This window comes from Desmodus rotundus, chromosome 6 (genome assembly GCF_022682495.2).
Source record: "Desmodus rotundus isolate HL8 chromosome 6, HLdesRot8A.1, whole genome shotgun sequence".
NCBI lineage: Eukaryota > Metazoa > Chordata > Mammalia > Chiroptera > Phyllostomidae > Desmodus > Desmodus rotundus.
In genome coordinates, this window is record NC_071392.1 from 159837332 (window position 1) to 159844732 (window position 7401).

Sequence of the window (7401 nt, forward strand, 5' to 3'; positions counted from 1 at the left end):
GTCCTGGCCAGGGCGGCAGGGACTAGCCGACCAGAAGGACACGTGTGGGGGCTCAGGCCTCTCCTGAGGGCGGGTGAACCCCTGGGAATGCTCCCCTGCACACCCCCAAGCCCCTCCCCAAGTCCAGCCCCGCTGGATGCTCCAGGACCGCCTCCCGGCATAACAGTGAAATCGACCAGGTGCCTGGGCTCCAAACAGGCCACGGAGGGCGCCTCACCCAAGGCTGCCTGGCTCCAGAGGATGCCCACCACCAAGTGCTGCCAGGCCTGAGCCTTTGCCCATGTTGCCAACACAGAAGCAGGCCCACGGGTGCCCTCCGCCCGCCCGCTGAGTCTGCAGCTGAGCAGGGCGTGCTGCAGGGCTGACTTTGAGCTGTTTGGGGCGGCACAGGAGGCTCTCTGGGGGCTCTGACCATGTCCAGGGTGGTTCTGGGCCCTAGACTGACCTTGGGAGCATCGGGGGGATGGGGCAGGACTGCCCCAGGGGACAGACGGAGGTGGCCTCATCTGGACTCTGTCCTGCTCTCAACACCTGTGGGCCACACCCGGTCCAGCCCCTTGTTGGGGCCACGGCCAAGCAAAGGGAGGTCTCAGGAGCTGGGACCCGCTAGAGGCGTGGAGGGGCACAAGGCGGGCAGGTGGAAGGACTCCGGAAACCGCGAATGCTCCCCAGACAGGAGTGGGCGGGTGCTGGGAGGGGCGTGCCCCCTCCTCCCGGGAGGCTGCTGGGACAGCACCTGGCCTGGCCCAGCCACTTCCTGAAGCTGGAAAAACAGGCCCTGAGGTGCGAAGCGGGCGGGGCTCTCTGGGGGCTCTGGGCTGGCAGCCAGGAGGTGGTGCTGGGATTGGCCTTCCCCTGCTGGCAGGGGGGGGCTCGGGGGAGGTTCTGAAGGAAACCCCACCCCTGGCTGAGGGCACCTCCTCCTTCTGCCCTGCCCACTCGGTTCCTGGAGCCCTGGAAATCCCCAGGACTGCAGGTCGGAGTGACGGGTTGGCACTGGTGGGGTGGGGGGGAGAGGGAGGGGGACGTGGATGAAGACAGAGGGGAAGAAAAGGGGAAGGAAGAGGGAAGAGAGGAGGTGGAGGAGAGCAGAGGGGGAGGGGAGGTGGAGGAATTGAAAGTGCATTCCAGACGGGTGACATAACTCTGTAGCCGGTGGGTGGGGAGGGCGAGCCAGGCTGAGCTGCCCTTCTCGGGAAGGCCCCCCGGGACCGCTGCCCTCTGAGGCAGATAAGACGGGAGGGGCCGCTGGAAGGAAAATTCCTGGCCCAGGGAGCCACATGCTGCCACCCTCAAGGCTCTGCTCAGATGCCACCTCCTCCTTGAAGCCTTCTCGGATTCCTCCTTGGCCCCTGGACCTAGAGGTGCCCTTGGCGGGGGGGGGGGGGGGGGGGGGGGGGGCTTGGCTTCCTTCCCATCAGACATGGGCAAGGTCGAAGCTCAGACACTGAGGCAGGCAGGAACTCAGGAACTCTCGGGTGGTCCGCACTGGCTGGCCTTCCGAGGCCCTTACAGGCCCTGAAGGGGCTCCCTCTGGTTGGGCGGGGGCAGGGGTTTGCTGTGTGGAACTGACAAGCCCGGGTCCCTGTGTCCCCTGCACACCAGGTGCTGTTCTGGGAGCTGCCTTGACTTGCCGTATCCTTCCGCAGCACCCCTGGCATCAGCACCCGTTTCTGAGCTGCTGCAGCGGAGGCTCCGGGGGTGCAGGACGTGGTGAGGCCTGGGCCTCCGCAGGCTGCTTTCTGCAGGTGGATTCTCACTCTGCCTCTGCTGGGAGGAGCCAGGCCAGGTGTGTAGGGAGCTCCCTTCTCGAACCCAGAGCTGGCAGTGGGCGGGCTGGGGGTCCTGGGAGCCGGGCGGGTGGGGGTTTGGGAAGGAACCTTCAGGAAGTGCTAAGCCAGGCCCCCCCCCCCAGCACCCGCTCTGGGAAGGTACAAGTGCCCTTCACTGAGCAAGGCCCAGCCTGGCCCAGGACTCGGGGGCCACATCTTGGAGGCCAGGGGTTTTCAGGCTCCAGCACCTCTCCTGAGAGGCGGAGAAAATGGCGGTGCCGGGCCTCCCGCTGTGCCGTGACAGGGCACTCCGTTCCTCCGTGTGCAGGCTGAACCCTGGAGAACCCCGGGGTCAAGGGGCAGCCAGCCCCCAAGGGCCCCAGCGACCCCACTCCCAGCCATGTCCCCTCCCCCCTGCCCCGGGCAGCAGGGCTGGTCTGAGTGACCAGGAGGGTATGGAGGGACTTCTGAGCACAGGCCAGCGTGGACACTCTGTCCTTGAGGAAGCCAGGGGACTGTGGCAAGGACGCACAGGCACCCGTGAGGCCTCCAGCCCCCGGGCGAGCGGGCGGCCACCTGGGCAGCGGGTCCCGCTGCTGCCAGGATAGTGAGGCGGCCTCACGGGTGAAACTGCCCAGCTAGGCCGCCCCCGACATACTGGCCCACGGACGCTGGGCTTCCATCTTCGCTATGGGCTTTCTCCTTCGGTCTTCGGGTAGCTCGCTGTCACGGCTGACCCTGAGGTCCCGAGTCTTTACATGGCTCATCCATGGAACGTGCTAGAAAGAGAGCCTGGAGTCAAGCCTGGTCCTCCGGGTGCTGAGCAGCCCTCCTCCAGGACCCTGCTGTCATGCTGGGGTTCGAGGCCTCAGCCGCCTGAGCCCCGTGACCCCAAGCTGTGCAGGAGCTGCACTGTGTCCGAGGCCGGGAGGGCGGCCCTGTGTGACGGAAATGTCCCTGGGCTGGTGGCCACGTCTGCTTTCTGCCCCCTGGGGCCCTGCCCGAGGAGCCTAGTGGGAGCACACGTTCATCGAGGACCTGGGAAAACACTTCCGCGTGCGGGGGGCCCACGGAGAGGGAGGGTGCTGGCAGGGCCTGTCCCTGCCCCGAGTGCTGGCTGCCCCGTGACGGGGGCGCTGGTCAAGCATCTTGGGTTACTGGGGACCAGCCGGGGAGGGACAGGGTGGGGTTAAGGGGACAGGTGGGTGTTGGGAGAGTTAGCCTGGGCTCCTTGCCGGAGTGTGTGGGGGACGGGCTCAGGGTCGGCTCTGGGATGCTGGTCCGAGCGGCCAGAGGATGGGCCCAGGGCCAGAGTGTGGTGGGTCTGTGCCCACTCGGCCAAGTTAAAGTTGACGAGTCAGACGCTGCATGTGATAAACACGCAGACTTTCAGCCAGCGGGCCTAGAAATAACCGCAGTGTGACTGCCGCTGGGTGCTTCGGTACCCCGTGGCTTGCTCCGGGTTTCTCTCGGTGAGGGGCACGCGCTCACCTGGGCTGCCCTCAAGGGCTCTGAGGGCCCAGTTCACACTGGGCAGGCGAACAGCCGCTGGCAGCACCGGGCCAGGGTGACCCCAGGGGGCTGTCCCCAACCCGAGGGGCGTGCGGGACTGTGGGGGCCAGGGCCGGGGCGCTCTGTGCTGCAGGTGGAACCCTTGGTGTAGGAGTGCCGGCAGGGGCCGGGCTCTGGTGCACACAAACATCTCGGCCTACCACCCTGTCCCCTGTCTGGAGGGGACAGTGATGCTTGGCCGGCACTCCAGCCACCCCAGGCTCTGCTTGAGCACCTGTCCCCCTGGGCTGCGGCTCTGTGTCTGTCAGTCCTCCACCCTCTTGGAGGCTCAAGAGAGGCGAGGCACTTGCCAAAGTCTGCACCGGAGCAGGGGGTGGAGCCGTCCTCGTCCTCATCCTCGGACTGTGGGGCTTGGGCCTGGGCTCCTTCCTGCCTGCGTGGACCCACCCCTCTGACGCTGAGTAGGGACTCAGGACTCTGAAGGACCCGTGTGCCGCCCTTGTCCCCACCGAGGGGCTGCCGGGCTGCAGAGAGGCTGCGGGCCTCCCACACCCCACAGAGGTCCGGAACACGGCAGCACAGGGATGAGACTGTCCGAGTACTTTGCTCCCTGCTGTTGAGAAAGACAGCCCCAGGTGGAAGTGCTGCTCCAGCAGTGACGGACAGGACAGGACGTGGCGGGTTTGCACGCTCACCCACTGCGGCCCAAGCCCCTGTCAGGGCCGAAAGGGCAAGCAGCAGTCCCCAAGAAGGCAGGACCCTGCCAGGGCCGCTCAGGACTGAGTGGGCCCTGAAATACCACGCCTTCCCCATGCTGGCCAGGGGGCACTGTGGTCTCCTCTGCCGGGAGGGTGGAGGGGACCCAGCAAGTCCTGGCCCTGGGTCCCCCCAGCCGGGGCCTGTGATGTGCAGCCTTGATGCTCTGAACAGTATGGGGCCAGGAGGGTGTCGGGTGGGGGGCTGCTGCCTTCCCTGGGGAGATGAAGGCTGAGGGCTCGTCCTGGAGACGTGGTCTGTGCCTTTTTTAAAAATTGGCTTTTATATACAGAGAGAGAGACGTCAATTTGTTGATCCACTTATCAATGAGTCATTGGTTGAGTCTTGTATGTGCCCTGCCCAGGGCTCGAACCTGCAACCTTGGCGCATCAGGTGAGCTGTGAGCAACTGAGCCACCAGGCTGGGCCCGGGCTGCGTCAGGACCCAGCCGCGCCTGAAGCTGATCACTCCAGAGCCCGGTGGTGACAGAACCGCTGCCTTCTGTTTCCTGGGGCCACTGCGTGGGGCCCTGGTCGCAGCAAGCAGGAGCCCTTGAGTCTGCGGACTGGGAGGGCGAAGTGAGCTGTGGCGTCTCTTCTCGACGGGGAGGGGAGGGACTGTTGTGGGGCTCCTGCCCCAGGGCCCCCAACAAGGATGCAGGGGACGCCTCCCTTCCAGCTCCCCGGCCAGGGTGGCGGGGCCAGCGTGGCTCCTGCTGCCTGGACGTCCGTCACAGGAGCAGCAGCTGGGTTTCACTGACGAGTTGCGTGGATGCGGTGCTGACCCGGGACCGGTGAAGAGAAGCGGCCCGCAGCCCTGTGCCCGGGCCCAGACCAGCTGAGCTCATGTCTGGAAGACACCGGGCCCTGATGGGGCGGGTGCGGTGTCCTCACCTGGAAAACTGCCCTCTGCGCTGGCCGGTCAGGGGACACCGCGGCTCCAAGCTGTCACATGGCCCGGGTCGCCCAGCCCTGAGGCTGGGGGCCGATGGGACTGACCCCTGACCCTGCTGGTCTGCAGGACTTGGCTGCCTCTCTGGGGGGCAGCTCTGCCCACCCCCCACCCCCCACCCCCCCGCGTGCTCATTGGGGCTCCACCGGGCAGCCCTGAACTTGGGGTGTCTCCACTAGCGCCCTAAATGTCATTGGAGCCCTGGGGCTGGTTAAGTTTTCTAGACACTAAACGAAGGAAAAACAAACAAGTTAAATTAATTGCAATCACACTGTTTATTTAAGACAGTATTTCAGAAATGTTATCGGTGCAGCCCTGGCTGGTGTTGCTCAGTGGGCTGAGCACTATCCTGTGAACCAAAGGGTCACTGGTTTGATTCCCAGTCGGGGCACATGCCCGGGTTGTGGGCCAGGTTCCCAGTAGGGGGTGTGTGAGAGGCAACCACACACTGATGTTTCCTTTTCTCCTTCCCTTCCCCTCTTTCTAAAAATAAATCAAACCTTTACAAAAATTATCACTTCAACATGTGATTAATAGAAAAATTACTGATGAGAAATGTCACATTCTTTCCGTGCATGCTAAGGCCCCGTCCGCAGCAGCCCCATTGAAAGTGCTGTGGCTGGAGGCCCGTGCTCGGGACTGTCCAGGTCTGGCCTTCGTTTCTTGAAGCCACCAAGCACCCCGTGACATAGGTCATCATTCACAACATATTTAATTGATTGTGGGCTATTTGAAACTGCATTTCTGTTTGTGTCTTTAGAAAATGAGCGAAAACTATTCACTAGGGCATCACAGACTCTGAGAAGGCCTCCCAGCCTGCTGGTGGGCTTCTCCTTTCCGGGCGGACTGATCCCTAATTGTGGGGGGCTTGGGGCACCTGGAGACGATGACTTAATTAACACCCACCCTGCACGTCTGATCTCCCAGGAGTGGAGGCCACACGCTGAGGCTGCGCCTGGGCTAACTGCCCTGAGCCCAGAAAGCCTCACCTGGAGGTAAAGGGGGCTGTGCCGGTTCATTGGTACAAATTGTCCTGAAGTCTGCCGGCACCAGCGCCTGGGTTGGACGCCCTGCTGGCCCCCACCTGCACAACCCAGGTGCCGGCAGTGGGGCAGCTGTGCCCTGCCCAGGGTCACAGAGGCGCTGCCCCTGTGCATGTGCGTACGAGCCTGTGCACACGAGCGTGTGCATTGCTGAGGGGCAGCCTTGCGTGCAGGGTTATTGGACCCCCATTTTCCAGATGAGAGAACTGAGACTTCGGCAGTCCGTGGACAAACACACCAACAAGGTCAAGGGGCAGAGGGCAGCCAGGCCCTCCCCATGCCCTGGAACCCTGGGATTGGGGATCCGGTGGTGGGCGTGGGCTCCAGGGACCCTGGGCGCCAGGGACCCGGGCAGGACTGCCTCGGCCACACCACCCTTCGCGCTCCTGTCTGTGAGCTGCAGGACAGATGCCACCCAAGCGGCCCTCGGTGCCTCACCAGAGTCTGTCTCGGGTACAGGAGCCGCCGCCCGCCTGGGATGGCATCTCATTGGCTCCGGGACCTTCTCTGAAATGGGCTTCAGGGCCAACGCCAGCAGCACACACACACAAAGTGCCGGCCCTCCGCCAGGGCACGTCGCCTCGCTCCAGCCCTGCGTGGCTCTGAGTGGACCAGGCCCTTCCTGCCCCTCCTTGAGCACCAGGAGGGGACCCGAACGGCGGGTGCTCAGGCAGTCACCTCAGCTGCGTGGTGGCCCCTCTCTCCACTTACTTGGAGCACCCGACTCACTGTAATTATGGGCCCGTGGGCACCTAGGGCAAGCGAGGACACCCAGAAGCATCAGCTCCAGTGGGTGACTGGACTTCCCCCGAGGCCTGGCGCATCTTTACCTCTGGCCGGCATCTCCCCACCCTGGAGATACCTCTGCAGCCCCTTCTGCCGCCAGGGGCCCTCAACTGGCCTCCCCTGACGCATGCCTGCGGCCAGGGGTTTCCTGCTGGCGGAAACCCAGGAGCCCGTGGGCCCGCGCCTGGGTCCCCGCCCACAGGGCCCACAACTGTGCCAGAGCCTCCTGGGCCTGCAGTATATTTAGCCTCATTATCGAATGTTTGCAGCGATCCATGAGAACCTAATAGCGCTGGAAGGGAAGCTGGATTCCGAGCAAAGGCAGCACGTGACCACGCCTAAGCAGCCGGGAACGCCCGGCGGGCTGGGCAGGTGCGGAGCCCCTAAGGGCCAGGCCCCAGGCCGTGGGGAACGGCCCCTCCGGGCCCAGCATCCCACAGCCGCTGGGATGACTCCCGCAGCTCCGCCTCCAGGAGCCAAAGTGAGGGTGCTGGAGCCTGAGTGGGCGGGGCGTTGAGGAGGCATCAGGGTCGGCAGGGCGGCCCCGCAAGAGCGGTTGGTTCTCACCCAAGTAGGTGACC

General features: G+C 64.5%; 1 long non-coding RNA gene across 1 annotated transcript; it reads left to right on the forward strand.

The window, feature by feature from the left end:
• The first annotated feature begins 1033 nt into the window (after positions 1-1033).
• LOC123478335 (uncharacterized) lies at positions 1034-5497 on the forward strand. The gene is made up of 3 exons (XR_008427110.1): positions 1034-1364; positions 1606-1789; positions 4405-5497. It is a non-coding gene; the product is annotated as an uncharacterized lncRNA (long non-coding RNA).
• The last annotated feature ends 1904 nt before the right edge of the window (positions 5498-7401 follow it).